A 17,483-nucleotide genomic window follows, 5' to 3' on the forward strand; every position below is an offset into this window, starting at 1 on the left:
CTCCGAAAGTCTCACGATGGAAAATGCTATCCACATCCAGAGAAAGAACTATGGAGTTTGAATGCAGATTGAAGCATACTATTTACTCTTTTTTTCCCTTCTGTTTTGTTTTGTTTCTTCTTTCTTGTGGTTCCTCCTATTGGTTCTAATTCTTCTTTACAACATGACAAATGTGAAAATATGTTTAATAGGATTGTATATGTAGGGCCTATATCAGATTGCACACCATCTTGGGGAGGGAGGTAGAGAGGGTAAGAAAATTTAAAACTCAAAAGCTCATGGAAGGGATTGTTGAAAACTAAAAATTAATTAATTAATCAAAAAAAAATAGGAGAAGTTAGGTGCTAAGATTGTCTTCATGTGTTTCTAACATGAATGCCTGTTTCTACCCATTTCATTAATAAAATATTTATTTAAAAATAGGAAGTACAATCTATCTGTCTGTCTGTCTGTCTATCTATCTATCTATCTATCTATCTATCTATCTATCTATCTATCTGTGAAAGAGACTGGACTCAATCATAGCAAAGTCAGCTTCACTCCTCCCTCAGAGTTCTAGGGGTACCCTTAAGGGGTTAAGAGCGACTTTTCTTAATGCTGATAGCTCAAGCCTCCATTCCAGTGTGCTCTTACCACTGTTATCATCAGTGATTCACACCTTAATTCTATTTAACCTTGGAATTAACTCCAATTAACACCCCCATTCCCTTCAACCAAATAGTATCAACTAAGTTTTTAAAAGGATGTTTACTTCAGAGCTATAGCAGAACAGAGGTTACAAATATTTTCCACCAAAACCTTGCAGCACACTCCCTCCTATACCACAGCAGGTCCTAGGAAGAGTGGTCTCAAACAACAGCACTCCTACATAGCATTTGCCTCACTAAGCTTCCTTCCCAATGTGTCATGGCCAATGGATGGAGGAGTCTGCATCTCTGCTACATGGGCAGAGTCAGACAGGTTACTCTGGTTTTCCCTTTTCACCACCTGGCTTCTGGCAAATGCAAGTATGGACTTCCAGGCTTCTGGTGGCTTTCTCTCATGACCTTTTGACATTCACAAGGACATAACTATATCTGATCTCCTTCACCTTAAAGCAGGAAAAAAAATAGTCAAAACGAACCAAAACAACAGAACCATGTACTCGTTGCTGTGGGGGGAGGGGAGGGCAGAGATAAAGGCTTGAGGCCTCTCATCTCACCAAGTGCTTAGTCCTTGCTTCCTCATTTGAGCACAACCAGTGGGAATGAAGACTCTCTCACCTCTTAACTTTGGTAAGTTAAAGCCTTTGAATTCACCTTCCCTCTGACACACAGCCAATCAGCCACCTGACTCTTTATCACATAGTTGGTGAACCAGAAACCAGTTACAGAATGTCTTCACATCTTCCAAAATGCAGATGGGGATTGCATCAGCTGAGCCCATTGTACAAGGTCTTAAGGACTAGAATCAATGGCTAGTCAGTCCCCTATTATATTTTTTTATCTGCAGATTTTTATCCATATGCTAACTGAATTTAATGAATTTGAATTGCTCTTCACCCAACCTCTGCCCACATGGAGCTCAAACGATGCCTCCCTCTCCCTGTTTTTCTCTGTATTAACCACTCCCCCAACCTTGCCGGCACTGAAACTGGACCCAGAGAGTTGACTCTCCAGTTACAAGTCTCCCTGAGCCCCAAGAGTGTCCTGTGCATTTACGTGGAAAAGGTGAGGGGCCTTCAGGGCTGTGAGGTCAAGAGTGAATCACCTAGTCCACCTCAGCAATCCCATGCTCCCACCAATTGACTGGATAGTCAGATCCCAAATCCCAAATGCAGGGGGATAGGTCCATAACCTCAGGCTAAATCTTGGGGTGCTGCTGAGGAGTGGGGAGTCACCTCTGCATCTTGGCTGAGGCCTCCTGAAGAAAAGCTGGGAAAGGCTCCTTGAGGGAAGGAAGGCGGCCTCTTAGTTCTCCCCACTTCACAGCTGCATCTCAATCCCTCTGAACTCAGGCCCTGAAGGTGCGCTGTGAGCTGAATCATCTGACAGACTATTTGGAGGATTGTGAGGTTCAGCTGCAGGAGCTGAAAAGACAGCCCACGGGGAAGCGGGGCCTGCTCTATCGGGTCCCTGTGAGCTTCAAAGGCCCTTATGATTACAAGGGGAGTCCTTACAGTCAGAAAAGAGGGTGAGTGGGAGCAAGAGTAAGTGGGGAGCATCACCTGGGGCTTTGCACAGGGCGGTGCTTGCTAAGGGTTTGGTGAATGAATGAAGAAGGGGCCATGCGGGTGTGTGAGAACATGATCCTGGAGAGTCAAAATAGGAGGGTGTGAGTGTGTGTATGTGTGAGTATGTATGTGTGAGTGTGAGTGTGTGAATGAGTGTGTGTGTATATGTGTAAGTGTGTGTGTGTATGTGAGTGTGAGAGTGTGTGTATGTGTGTGAGTGTGTATGTGTGAGTGTGTATGTGTGTGTGAGTGAAGGAAGGGACCTGTCCTTTGAAACCATCTGGAGGAAAAGGACTGAGGACTTCAGGTCCACATTGTCATGAACATTTATGCATCATTTGCAGGGCTGCGGGGGTCCAGAAGAGTGGGGGAAGGGGCAATGAGAAGCCCCTGGGTCTCCTGAGGGCAGGGTCAGCTAGAGCACTGATGTTTCTTCTCCTCCCTACTCTGCAGCGCCATGATTCCACCTGTGGCACGGCCTATTTCCTGGGAAAGCCTGCAGAGGAAGATGCCGCCATAGTGAAGGTCCTGAAGAGCCAAGGAGACCTGCCCTTCCTCAAGACCACCATCCCACAGACCCTGATCAAGTCCAGTAGAGGAGGAGCAGCTGGCAGGGGTGGGAATGGGTACCGGAGGGGAGGGCCTGCTGCTGGCCTGGGAGGCAGAAGGCACAGGTCCCAACCCTGTGCTCTGGGCCTTCACCTCCCTGCTGGCCAAAGGAAAGGGCTGGACTCCGTGGTTTCTGAAGCCATTTTCAGCTGGGATAATCTAGTCTAGCATTCCTTTATTGCGTGTGCTTACAAGCTTTGTTGTGCATCTGAGGTGCCTTCCTGCACAACCACCATCTTAATTCTGTACGTTACATCTATAACTATGGTCTAATGGTTTAGGTTCTATGCTCAATACTGTTTTTAATGTTCTCCTTTCTACCTGCCCCCCCACCCCCACCCCAGCCCTCACAGTCTGGGACCCATTATATAATATGTTATATTTACTTAATAGAATTTTCTATTGTGGTTCCTACCTCTGAGGAGCTAAGTTGGTTCCCTTCATGTAGTCCAGCCTCCATCCCTGGAAGAGATGGGAAGTCCTGGGGGTAGCCCCAAAGAACCTTGAAGGCTAAAATACTGCTGATTCTGGGATGACTGTCAGGTGTGGGGAGGGAAGGACAGGTATAGAGCAGATCTGTGATTCACCTTTGGCTCTCTACTCCCTTCTGCAGCTTTGATTGCAGCAACCCTATCTTTGGTGAGACCCTGCATCCCTAGAATCCAAAGAAAACCACAGGAGGCTCCACTGGAGGAGAGGGTGCCCTGTTGGCTTCTGCCAGCTCCATCATTGGCTTTGGCTCCGACACGAGTGGAAGCATCCGCATCCCCTCTGCCTTCTGTGGCATTTACGGCATTAAACCCACCGGCTTTCACTTCAGGTGCAGTTCTGGCTGGGACATGAGTCTTCCTTCTTCCACTCAAGACAATACTGAGTCCTGTCTGGGGTACTGTGGAGTAATGGAAAGATGATATGATTTAAAATCAAGAGACGAGTTCACAGAATCCCCCAAATCCAGAATCCCAGAATTTCAGAGTTGGAAAGAGCCAACATCTAGTCCAACCTAACCAGGAAAAAAAAAAGAATCTTCTTTAGATCACATCTGATAAGTAGCCATTCAGCCCTTGCCGGAAGAGTTCCAGTGAGGTCCCACCAACTCTCTATACAGTTCCTTTTACTTTGGGACTGCTCAAATTGTTAGGAAGCTTTTCTTCACTTCCAGCCTCTTTGCACACCTCCCTTCCCATCCCCATTCTCATTGCTTCTTTCTCTGCCTCTGGGACCAAACCAAACAAATCTCGTTCTTCTTCCACGTGACGATTCTTTGGCCCCATCCATTTAAACAGTTTGAATGAAACTAGCTTAGCCTTCTCTGTCTTTTCCACAAGAATGGCACGAATGTCTTTGATAAGTCTACATAAACCATACCCACTGCATCCCTTTGATCAACAAAGATAGTAAAAACATTAAGAAAAAAAGGAAATGGGGTTCGTCCGGCATGGCTTGTTCTTGCTGAAGTCGTGATGGCTTTTGGTGATCACTTCCTTTTCTAGGTATTCTATAAACATCCCTTCAATTATATGGTCTATAATTTTACCAGGAATTCAAACCAAATTCACTAGTCACAGTTTACAGGCTCCTTTCCCTATCCTTTTTTGAACATTGGGACAACACTGGCTCTTCTCCAGTTTTGTGCTGCCTTTTCTGGTTTCTATAATGCTGCAAAGGGCATTGGTAGTGACTGAGCAATCACAGATAATGATTCTTTCATTATTCCCAGTTCGTTTGGAAGAGGTGACTTGAACTCATCTTGGACAACCAAGTGCTCTCTTCCAATCACAATCAACAAATTTTTTATTAAACTCCTCGTAAGTGCCAGGTACTGGATCAAGTACTTGAATAAAAGTACAATGAGTGAAATGATTCCTTCTCAATTCCTTATTGCCCATTTTTTGGGTCTTTTTGAATCCAAAGATCATTGTTTACAGTAAGGAAAACTTCTTTATCAGGAGGCATTAGTATAGGTCATTACTGGTCCTCTCTAATATTGGTTGGTCACTGCATTAATCAGAGTTCTCAAGTTGTTTTTCTTTATAATATCTTGGTATTGTATACATTGTTCTCCTGGTCCTGTTCGCCTGACTCTGTATCAGTTTATACAAGTCTTCCCAGGTTTCTCTGAAATCATCTCTTTCATCATTTCTTTTGGTACAATGATAGTCCATTACTTTCAGATCTCACAGTTTGTTCAGCCATTCCCCAACTGCTGGCATTCCCTTAGTTTCTTGTTCTTTGCTACTACAAAAAGAACTGCTATAAATATACTTATACAGAGAGAACACTTTCTTCTTTCTTTGATCTCTTTGAAGTATTGGTCTAATAAATATTTTACTTATTTATTTTCAATGAAAAAAATTTTACTTTCTCTCTCTATCACCTTCCCCCTCTTTGGGGAAAAAAAACCAACCCCAAAACAAAACCTTTACAACAACGTTATATAATCAAGCAAAACAAATCCTAATATTAGTTATATTTAAAAAAATTCTCGATTTGCAATCTGAGTTCATTATCTCTCTATAAGGAGGTAGGCAGCATATTTCATTATGAGTCCTCTGGAATTATGGCTAATTATTGTATTTATTAGAGTTTTTAAGTCTTTCAAAAATTTTTTTGTCTCTACAATGTTGTTAATGTATAAATTGTTGTCATGGTTCTGTTCATTTCACTGTGCATCAGTTCATACAATTCTTCCCGTTTTTCTTTGAAACAGTCTCCATCATTTCTTACCATATACTAGCATTCCATTCCATTCATATACCACATTTTGTTCAGCCATTCTCCAAATGACGGATACATCCTTAGTTTCCAGCTCTTTGCTACTACAAAAAGAAAGTACCGTAAATATTTTGTAGATATGAGTCCTTTTCTTCTTTTTTTTTGAGCTTGTTGGGGCATAGAACTAATAGTGGTATCAAAGGATATGCACAATTTATTAAATTTTAGGGCATACTTCCAAATTCTTTCTCACAATGGCTGGACCAATTCACAGTTCCACCAAATAGCATATTAATATGCCTGTTTTCTCACAGCTCCTTCAGCATTTGTCATTTTCCTTCCCCTCCCCCCTAACTAATTTACTAATCAGCTGAGAGAATTGCTTTAATTTGCATGCTTCTAGATGTTATAGATTTGGAACACTTTAAAAAATATAGTTGCTGGTAGCTTGGATATCTTCCTTTGAAAAATGCCTATTTAACACCTAACCTGGAGTTAGGAAGACCTGAGTTCAAATCTGGCCTCAGACACTTTCTAGTTGTGTGACCCTGGGCAAGTCACTTAACTCCACTTGCCTAAAAAAAAAGTAATGCTTATTTAGAGCAATTTGTAACTATGTTCAAAGAGCCATAAAACTGTGTGTACCTTTTGATCCAGCAATACCACTACCAGCTCTATATCCCAAAGAGATCATAAGAAATGGAAAAGGACCCATATGTATGAAAATATTTATAGCAGCTCTTTCAGTGGTGGCAAAAAATTGGAAATTGAGGGGATGCCCATCCATGGGGGAATGGCTGAACAAGTTGTGGCATGTGAATGTAATGGAATACTATTGTGTTATAAGAAATGATGAGCAGGTGGATTTCAGAAAAACCTGGAAAGACTTAGATGAACTGATTCTGAGTGCAGTGAGCAGAACCAGGAGAACATTGTACACAGTAACAATAACACTGTACGATGACCAACTTTGATAGACTTAGTTCTTCTCAGCAATACAATGATCTGAAACAATTCCAAAAGACTCATGATGGAAAATGCTATTCTACATCCAGAGAAAAAAATATGGAGTTTGAATGCAGATCAAAGCATACTGTTTTCTCTTTTTTTTCTTCCTCATGGTTTTTCCCTTTTGATTCTTCTTTCACAACATGACTAATGTGAAAATATGTTTAATGTGACTATACATGTATAGCCTATATCAGATTGCTTGCCATCTTGGGGAGGGGGAAGGAGAGGGAGGGAGAGAGAAAAAATTTGGAAATCCAAATCTTATAAAAGTGAATGTTGAAAACTATTTTTACATATAATTGGAAAAAATTAAATACTATTAAGTGGGGAAAAAAGAAATCGTTACCCTTTAAAAAAAGAAAGAAAAATGTCTATTTATATTCTTTGATCATTTATATTTTGGCCAATGGGTCCTTTTCTTATAAATTTAAATCAGCCCCTCATAGAACTTGGATATGAGATGTTTGTCAGAACAATTTTCTGCAAAGACATTAACTGGAAATTAAGTAATAATAAAAAGTAATCATACAATTTGTTTTGAATAAGGCAAACTCTTCCAAAATCACATTCTAATCATAGGTCATATCCCACCAACTCTCTGTGATACCTCTAAGGTCAGATGTACCTCTTTGAACTAGACTCTCCAGTTCATCTTTCTGGTTGCCTCTCTACAGATATAGATGTTATGAAGTTATATATCCATATCCAAAGCAATAGGTTTCGCTGCTAGCCCCTTTCTTGGTTTTGTTCAGTCATTCCTCCAATTGATGGACACATCTTAGTTTCCAGTTCTTTCATATTACAAAGAGTTGCTATAAATGTTTGTACATGTGGGTCCTTTTTCTCTTTCTACATTATAGGTCTGCTTTATAGTATCTAACTTGATGGCTAAGTAGGCGATTTTCTATACCACATTCCTTTCTTTTCCTATAAAGTTCTTTGGATTAGGTGTGTAAGGCTTCAGGTAAATACATTCTTTCTGGCCCTTGTCAGGTGCCCTTTCTTCATGGCCAGGAGCCTATCATTTCTGCATTTTAAGCTGTGTTTCAGAAATCCAAATTCTATTTTCAGGCACCATTTTCTTAACCAGCTGTTCACTCCCCAGGTTCATCTAACCCTAACTCTTGTCTTCAAAGAAAGCAATTCCTATGCCCCTAAGAGTTTCAGTTTCTTTCCCAAGACTTTGTGAACTGTAGTAATGCTTTCTAGATTCCTCCTGACAGTGTAATTTCTGTCCACATAAATTATTAGATGTAGGTAATAGACATCTGTTCGGATGAGTCTTCAAGATTCTCTGCCACAAACTGAATACATCCCCTAGGAAGACGGCAACAGACCTCTCTATTGCTGTTATCACATTGACAAATGGCTGCCTCATTACTTCTGAGAAGGGAAGTGCCAGCTATCACTGTTTGTTTCTTCTTCTGATATCTAATCAAGATCACCTGACAGTGCCCTTAGAGCCTTCCTCCTCTTCTTCCTCACAAATCAGTCTACTCAGGAAGTCGCCAAGTAGAGAGAGGCTGGTTAGCTATGTGCCAGAGACCGTAGAATCACTGATCCTCAGAGCTAGAAGGGACCTCAATGGCATCTAGTTCGCAGCCTGAACTAGAATCTTCTCTTTGTCATCTCTGCCAAGTGGCTAGCCAGCCTCTGCTTGAAGACCTCCAAGGAGGAGGAACTTGCTATCTTATTTTGGGTAAGTCCACTGCATCCTCACACCACCTGTTCTCCTGGTGGACAATTCTAATTGCTGGAAAGATTGTGCTGGTGCAGAGTCTAAACATCTTTCTCTGTCCCCCCCCCCCATTCCCCATCAATGCTCCTGGTTATGGCCTCCTGGGGCCAAGCAGGATGAAGCTCAGCTCTCTTCCACAGGACAGCCCTTCAGATACTCTACCCCCAAGGTCCCATCTCAGTTTCTCTTCTCCAGACTAAACATTCTCCATTCTTCAATTGCTTCCCCACCTCTGATCCTCCACTCCTACTTTTCCCTCTCTATATTTGGGCAGTTCACTCCATTTTGAGGGCAGGCTAATTGCCTTTGTTGCTTTACTGAGCCTTCCCTCAGCCATGAAGGTATTGGGATGGATTCTAGTAGGGAGGAGCTGCTAGTCGGGGGGTGGAGGGGGTGTTACTGCTCCACGCTCCCACCACTAACCTCAAGCGTTCCAATTTATAGTTATAATGGCATCAGCTCATCTATGAAGGGCAAGAAGTCAGGTAAGCCTTCCCTAGCCCTCTTCTCTCTATCACTTCAGCACCCAAACTACCTTGCTCATCAATCCAATCTGACCTGTGCACCCATCATACCCCTCCACCCCCAGCCCTGGATTCTGGTTCTGGCCTCCTGGGAAGTCCTTCTTACTGACCTTGCTGTATGTAGTTATTCCTCTCCTGGTAGGAGCTAAGGAGCATTTATATTCTCCCTCCCCATATCTCCCTCCCCCAATCCTAGTGGTCACCATGGCTGGCCCCATGGCTCGAGATGTGGACAGCCTGGTTCTGATCTTTTGGGTGCTGCTATTGGAATACATGTTCCAGCTGGACCCCATGGTGCTGCCCATGCCCTTCAGGAGGAGGTGAGCAGGGGTTGGGAATGGTAGGGAAGGAGCAGCCTATGAAAGGTGATGCCAGGCTGGGGCAGGAGGCCAGGCTTCAATTCCTAGTTCTGCTGCTGATCTTCTCTGAGTTCAGGCAGTGGCTGAATCTCTCTGGATCCAATTTCCCTAGTGTTCTAATGGACAGAGTTCCATAAGACCCATTCCCTTCTCCCTTGCCAAGCCTATTTGACAGAGCTGGGGTGAGGAAGGAAGCTGTGTAGGACTAGCTATGAAAAAAAGTCTCTATACCTCCTGGTCATCCTCATCAATATCCACCTAGGCTCCCTCCCTCCCTCTCTCCCTCCCTCCCTTCCTTCCTTCCTTCCTTCCTTCCTTCCTTCCTTCCTTCCTTCCTTCCTTCCTTCCTTCCTCCTTCCTTCCCTCCTTCCTTCCCTCCCTTCCTCCCTTCCTCTTCCTTCCTTCTTTCCTTCCTTCCTTCCCTCCTTCCCTCCTCTTCTTCCTTCTTTCCTTCCTTCCTTCCTTCCTTCCTTCCTTCCTTCCTTCCTTCCTTCCTTCCTTCCTTCCTTCCTTCCTTCCTTCCTTCCTTCCTTCCTTCCTTCCTTCCTTCCTTCCTTCACTAACACCTCCCAAATTCACTCTTCCAGAATGGGTGGAGACCTCAGAGGCATGTGGTCTGACAACTGGGAGTTATCCAGCCTTCACTTGAAGACCTACTATGTATAGAGCCTTGAGCTAGGCTGGGAGGAGATGCCAAGTTTAGATAAGATGAGTCCCTGCCCTCAAGGAACTCTTGGGCTAGGAGGTGATTAGGACAAGTCCACATTACACTGAGAAGAGGCAATGTTCTGGGTAAGGTCTGAGGAAGATCTGGAAGACTTGCTGGAAGAGGTGCCATTCAAGTTAGGCCTTGTAGACTACTGAAGAATTCAAGAGCCAAAAGGGTATAGGAATGGCATTATAGGCATTGGAAACAACCTGAGCAAAGACTAGGAGGTGGGGAAGTCCAGGATCTATTTGCAGGACAGAGTTGTGCAGCTTGGCTGGAGCATAAACTATATGGAGGGCAGTGAGATGTGACAAGACTGGAAAGGTTGGCTCATGGAAGGCCTTGAATGCCAACTACAGGGAACTGGGCTTTACTCAATAAGCATTAGGAAGATAGGAAAGATTTCTAAGCAGAGGAGGGAGGTGGCCACATCTTTGTGTACAAAGGATTATTCTGGGAGAAGTCACTGGCCTGAAAAGTTTTACAGGTGCTGTAGACAGGATGCTAATTGTATGGAAAGCCCAAAGAGATCAGACAAATGGGAAAAGGACCCACATGTACAAAAATATTCATAGCAGCTCTTTTTGTGGTGGCAAAGAATGGGAAATTGAGAGGATGCCCATCAATTGGGGAATGGCTGAGCAAGTTGTGGTATATGAATGTAATGGAATACTATTGTGCTCTGAGAAATGATGAACAGGCTGACTTCAGAAAAACCTGGGAAGACTTATATGGTCTGATGCTGATTGAAGTGAGCAGAACCAAGAGGACTTTGTATACAATAGCAGCCAAATTATGCAATGACTAAGAATGTTAAACTGAACCCTTCTCAGCATTACGAGGATCTAAGGCATCTCCAGAGGCCTCGGGATGGAAAATGCTGTCCACATCCAAAGAAAGAACTATGGAAGTCGAATCGCTCTCACTTATTTTTACCTTCAGTTGAGTTTTGTTTCATCTTTCTGATGGTTCCTCCTATTGGTTTTAATTTCTACTTACAACTTCACTAATGTGAAAATATGTTTAATGGGTATGTAAACGTAAAACCTAAGTCAGATTGTGCGCCGTCTTGGGGAGGGTGGGGGGGCAGAAAAAGGGAGAAAAAAATTTTCAACTCAAAAGCATATGGAAAAAATAAATTAATAAATAAATAATTGTATGGAAAGGCTGTATTCTCTGACTCTGGTTGCCCAGGCCCATGAAGAGCCTTGCTGTTCCTACTCTTGGCCTTGGCCCTGCCAAGGGGGTTGTGGGGCAGTGCCTTGGATTGACAGCCTCCGTGGGATCTGCCTCATAGACACAAGCCAGGACCTCGTCCCAAACAGAGAAGGGCAGAACCTGAGTTCTGGGCTATAATTCACGATGTGTTCTTTTCCTTCTCTGGGCCTCCACTTTATCCTTTGTTCTGTAAAATGGAGGTGGTCTGAGGCCTCTTCCAACTCAAACAGTTTCTATTCTGTGTTCTATGACCATCTTTTGTCCTCTGTCCCCAGCGGATCAATTGCCTGCCCTCATCTCTAACCACCCAGATCAATCCATCACCTGTCATCACTTTTGCTGTCTCTCCTCATCTGTCCTTCCTTATCCATCAACATTGATCGCTCTGTCATCTCTCATTAGTTACTTAGCCTATCAATACCTATCTGCCTATCACCTTGAAGAGGGCCTGTAGGATCAATAGGGCTGTGGGGGAGTTCCTGGGAAAAACCTGAAGGAGACACATAGTAAAGACTGTGGAGGAAAGACTTGGGAAAATTTGAGGAAGAAATATGGGGAGCATTTAGTTGGGAGAGGACTTGGGGAGAATTTGGGGAGCCCCTAGCTTCCCTCTTTCTCCCAGATATACTCCAGCACCCAGCCCCTCTGAATCGGCTATGTGGAGACAGACAGCCATCCCCCAGCATGGTTCAGGCCATCCGAGATGTCTCAAAGAAGCTCCAGGCTGCTGGACGCCGGGTAACCTGCACAGTTTGGGTGAGAGAGGCAGTATGGTACAATGGGAAGCAAACTAAGTCAGGAGAGACTGACCCTGGGCAAATGACTACATTTCCGTGAGCCTCAGTTTCCTCATCTGTGAAATGGGTATAATAAGACTTGTCCTCTGCTCCTGGGCTATTGTGAGGCTCAAACAAGGAAGCACTTGACAAGCCTAAAAGCCTTCAGAAGTACCAGTGGATAGGACTGTTATTGTTCACCAGTCCTTACTTGATGGGCCAATTCCCAAAGTGGGTTGGGTGTCTCCTGCAGGAAGTGATGACCCTATCATCTCTCCAATGACTCAGATGCCCAGAAAGTCTTGTCTAGCCTGGAGGGCTCATGGGGCAGGCAGCTTGGCAGCTCCTGTTTCTGGCTCCCTCGAAAGCCATGGACTGGGCCTGGCCCCCAGCCCTCTCCAGGCTTCCATTTCGGTTCTGTCTGTCTGTTCCAAGTCTGCCAACTCCCTGTTCGTGAGGCGGGCTACAGGAGAACATAGAAGGAGAAGCAATCTGGCTCCTTGCCTCAGGGAGTTCTCAGGGTTGGGACATATTAGACTTTCCGTACTCTCCACCCCTGCACACATAGGAGATAAATGGAGGAGGCAAGACAGTGGGCAGTACAAGTGGGAACAGTGCCTTGGGATGGCTGAGAGGAGATTGCATGATCAGGGAAGGTGAGGTTGCAACCAAACCGGGAATGACTGGCAGGGTTATGGAAGCGGACAAAGGGAGGTAGCAGTTATTGAAGGGATGCTGGACTGTCCAGTTTGGCCTGAGTGTTATATTTGGGGTGTGGATCAGGGGCAGAAGAAGCTAGAGAGGAAGGTGAGGCATAGATGGAAGAAAGCCTTGAAGGCCAGGTTGAAGAGCTTGGGCATTGCAAGGCAAGACTGAGGCCCTGGGGGAAGGTAGGTTCTTCCAGGGAAGGTGGGCCTTCTGGTCTCTGGGTCCAAATTGTCCTTCTTTCTCTTACCAACTAGATCATTCCCTTCTCTGTCTCTTGAGTTGAGTATGTGATGATAAAGTTGTATTGGGCAGGGCTCTATGCTGATGGGGGTGAAACACTTCTGGAAGAACTGTGAGTTGAATTTCAAGGATGGCAAGGGCATGTTATGGGGAGAATCAGTGCTCCAGGGAAGCCCAGACTCTAGGCACTGAGCCAGAAGGCAAAATAAAAGCTAGAGATTAGAAGGGAGTGCTCAGGAAGGGTGTGCCCGGGGAAACCAGATAGACCCACTGTGGGCCTTGGTCAAGTAGCTGGGCCCCACCCTCTCCCCCAAATGTGCAGATAGATGCCATGGCCAACACCTCTGATGATACTCATGAATAGGAAGACCTTTCTGGGGTCTAACCTGGGTCCAACCCTCCTGCTTCCTCTGATTCCCTTCTAGACTGTTAAGGGAGCGAGGAGGTCCTGGAGCAATTACTGGGGTGGGAGGATGGACAGGATGAGGACTGGCTTTGGAGAAAGCCGATGACCCCTTCTTTCTGTTGGCCAGCCACAGGGACACCATAGATCCTATCATTTCGTCTAGAATCTCTACTCTCCAACTCCCAGATTTCATGAAGTGGTTCCTCTCCTGGGTCCTGAGCCTGTGGTACATCTTGAGAATAGAGGACGCAGGCTCAGTCAGAGGAAAGGGTGATGGGGCTCAGCAAGAGGATGAGGGCTCAATGAAAAGGGTGGAGGTTCAATGAAGGATATAGAAGCTCAGAATGGGGAGGGGGAATCAATGAGAAGGATGGAGGTTCAATGAAGGATATAGAAGCTCAGAATGGGGAGGGGGCTCAGAGAGGAGATGGAGGCTCAGTGAGGGATGGCATCTTAGTGAGTTCTTCACTTCCTTCAGTAAAGGAAATGGGGGCTCACTGAAGAGATGGAGATTCATTGTGAAGATAGGACCTCAGAGAGGGCACGAGGGTCTCAGAATAATGGTTAATATTGATTGATTCTTCTCCTACATAGGATTCACAGGCAGCAGAGAATTTCATTGCTTTACAAGGGGTGAGGTAAGTGTGCAGCACTCCCTACCCTTCACCAAGTATTCCCTGAGGCCCTGGGCAGAGATGATACCAACTGGGGACATGTTTGGGGTTAGGACTAAGATTCTGATCAGTGTGTGAACTGGGGTGAATATTGAGTTTTGAAGGGGATTAGGATAGAACATCCAGGGTTGGCTCGTAGTTAGCGTTCATTTAATAGACATTTATTAACAAAAAGACTGTGTATGGAGCCTTGGGCAAAATTTGGAGGCCATACATAGCCGTAGAATGTAGGCTCACAATCTAGGAGGGGTATTGGTACAAATAGCTGTGCTGCCCAGAATTATGTGATCACATTGTCCAGGGTGGGAATTCAACACTCTTTAAGGTTGCCGTGGACAGTAGTTAGATAGGACCTGAAGGGACTCTGGTATGCGTCCTGGGGGTAGGGAAGGCACCCAAGGTTGGCCCAGATATTTCAGAGGGGACAGGCAGGATGTGACATCTAGACTATTTTCACCTTTTAAGAGGAAATGAGACCTGTGGATACTGAATTTAGGAGGACTTGACCCTGGGGGAATGTCAGGTCTTCCCTGAAGGACCAGGGAACACCTCACAGGTGTGAGATCTCAGACCCCGGATCTTATTCTCTCCCAGGACACCCAAGAATCTCTGGGAGCTGTGGAGGTAGCTGAACCAGGGCAGACCCCAGGGAGGCTTCATGGGACCCCCACCTGAGTCACAGGAGAGTCATGTCCCCAGCCCTTGAGAGCCCCTGGTTTGAGGGGAATCCTCAGCCCATGCCCTTTGGGATGCTCTAGTCCAAGGAGGGAGGGAGCCTAGAAGTCTGTGTGAGGGGACAGTTATAGGGATGCCATCTTTTACACAGGACTTGTGTCTTTAGCTCAGCCCCCACCACCAGGCTACAGATTTCCCATGCAGAAGCATTTGACCTTTTCATCCTCTGAAAGACCCTACTCCCTCCCTGATGATGGTGGCCCAAGAGCTCCATGCTGGGAAGTTCCTCCTAGGGTCTGACTCAAATCAGCAAGCAGCACTCCCCTAAGCTGCTCTTTCTCCATATCCCCAGGACTGTCAGAAGGAGGTTATGTCCAATTGGAGAGCTCAGAATCTGGATGTGCTGCCATACCCAGCTCTCTGCCCTGCCTTTGACAAAGGGACAACAGGCAGAGCATTAGGTAGGAAGTCTGAGAGTTTGATCAGCCTCCTTGCACTTGGCTAAGATTCAGGAAAAGTAGATGTGTCTGGGGCTTGCCAGTCAATGGGAATTCTTTGGGGGTGGTGGAGGCAATGTTAATCTGAGCTGGTAGGCCAGGATTTCTTCAACTTCTGTGTCTGTGATGCTAACCTTACTGTTTGGCCAACCCTAACCTCAAAGGGAACCCAAAGCCAACCTCAGGCCTCGGCTGAACTCCACCCCCAAGCCATGGCCAAGCCCCAGCCCCAATTTTAATCCTAACTCTGGCTCCAACCAAGCTCAATCCTAACCCTAAACCCCATCCTAAACCACTCTCTGTAATGTGAATTAGGAGACACTGAAGGAAGTTGCTAAGAGAAAAATTAAGCTCCTTGAAGGGCTGTCCAATGAGAACTGTCCAAAGGCAGCCTTGGGAAGCATCGTGTTACCCCTCCCTAGAGGTCTATAAGCAAAGATTGGGATCTTGTTGGGAAGTAAGTTGGGAAGAGTCTTGTCACTTGGGGATTAGGGTAGCTAGGTGTTAAGTCTTTGCCTGTATCCTAATGACTCTTGACACAGTCACTATCTTTGTTCATTCTCATCAGAGGAGCCTTTAAAATCCAAAGCAATGGATGCTGCCCATCTCCTCACCCTGACTATAAACCACAAAGGCAGGAGGCCTAGAGAAATATAGGTGGGAGTGCCATTCTTTTTAGGCTTGTGCCTTGTATTGTTCTCCTAGACGATCTTTTACCACTGTTCCTAGCATCACAGACCATGAGATGACACATTTCTTCCGAGTCAGATCTTTACCAAGTACATTCATTTGGAGCAGAACATCTATAGACCTATCCAGTACAAGACACGTCCTGTAGAAATGACTTTGAGATGATTTTATTGTTTGGGATTATTTGTGCCAGAACTCCATCTTCTGTTGAGTGGAGAACGTGGCTCCCTGAAGCAGAGGTAAAAGTTTCCAGCTCCTTCTGCTCCTGAGAGATGGGTGGGTTTGGGGATGGGATAGTGGAGCTCTGGGATCCTCCCTGATTCTCTCCTGTCTTGGGGATCCAGAAGCTGCCTCCTATAAGACTCTCAATACCTTGAACTTCCCAGTTGGCGTGGAGACTGTAGGCACAGTGACAGCATGGGACGAAGAGGATCTGGCCTCATACCATAGCTACTATGGAGACTCTATAGACAAAAACTTCAAGAAGGTTAACTGCCCTTCTGACCCCTTGCTATCAGGTCAGCTCACACCTTCCCTAGCTCTCCCCAGCTGGCTGGACCCTCCCTAGGAGGCCAGACCATGCTTCTCAGCCTCGAGGGGCCACACACCCAGTTATACAAGGGAGTAAACAGGCATGGAAGATGCTGTAGAGTTATCTAACCGGGTCAGGTCATTCATTTGGATCTTTTTCATATTGCTATTGTGAAGGCTTATCTGCCTTCACAGAGAGTCAGAAGATCTGGGTCTGAATCCCAGCTCTGTGTGAACTTGGGTCAATTACTTGAGCCCTCTGGTCATCTGTCACCTCATTTGTGAAATGAAGATGAAACTACTATTCCTCCCAACCTCACTCCCAAGCAGGGTTGTTGAGAGACCTAGAGGAGGTGACGTGGTCCAGTCTAGATGGAGTGTTATCCTCCCTATGTTAATCAAGTCAATGAGCATCCATGAAACGCTTGTTCAATCAATCATAAACACTTATTAAACACCTACTGTGTGCCAGGCACTGTGCTAAGGGCTGGGGATACAAAAAGATGCAAAAGATGGTCCTTGCCCTCAAGGAGCTTGCAATCTAATGGGGTTCAAATGCAAAAAATGAATCCATTCCAAGAATGGAAGCTGCTTACATATGAGTTTCTGGCTTCATGTCAGAAGCTGTTGCCCAAAGCAGGAAGAGTGGTGCCTGGTTCCTAGTTCCCAGGGAGACCTCCTGCATCCACATGGAGGGAGAAGCCCTGAAAGACTGACTATAGCATTTTACTTTTCCTGGGGATGAGCTGAACGTTCTTGGTGGGGGAACCTGTTAAGCATGTTGGAGACGGTCCAACCTCTTTATTTTGTAGGAAAGGAGACCAAGGAAGGGGCTCACCCAGGACCTCATACCCAGCATGTTAATGACTGCTTCTTTGAATTACTCTCCTCAAGGATGTGGGGAAATTAAGACACTAATGTACTGTTGGTGGAGTTGTGAACTGATCCAACTATTCTGGAGAGCAATTTGGAAATCTGGCCAAAGGCCTATAAAACCATGTACCCTTTGACCTAGCAATATGACTTCTAGGTCTGTATCCCAAAAGAGATTAAAAAAAAAAGGAAAGGAAAGGAAAAGGGCCTATATGTACAAAAATATTTATAGCAGCTTGTGGCAAATAATTGGAAATTTAGGGGGTTCCTATCAATTGGGGAATGGCTGAACGAGTTGTGGTATATGATTGTGGTAGA

At 45.3% G+C, this 17,483-nt stretch overlaps 1 pseudogene; it reads left to right on the forward strand.

The window, feature by feature from the left end:
* Positions 1 to 605: 605 nt before the first annotated feature.
* The window catches only part of LOC110209455 (fatty-acid amide hydrolase 1-like), a 39,886-nt pseudogene continuing 23,008 nt past the window's right edge, over positions 606 to 17,483 (forward strand).

This window comes from Phascolarctos cinereus, unplaced genomic scaffold (genome assembly GCF_003287225.1).
Source record: "Phascolarctos cinereus isolate Bilbo 61053 unplaced genomic scaffold, phaCin_HiC Scaffold_5;HRSCAF=322, whole genome shotgun sequence".
NCBI classification, from domain to species: Eukaryota; Metazoa; Chordata; class Mammalia; order Diprotodontia; family Phascolarctidae; genus Phascolarctos; species Phascolarctos cinereus.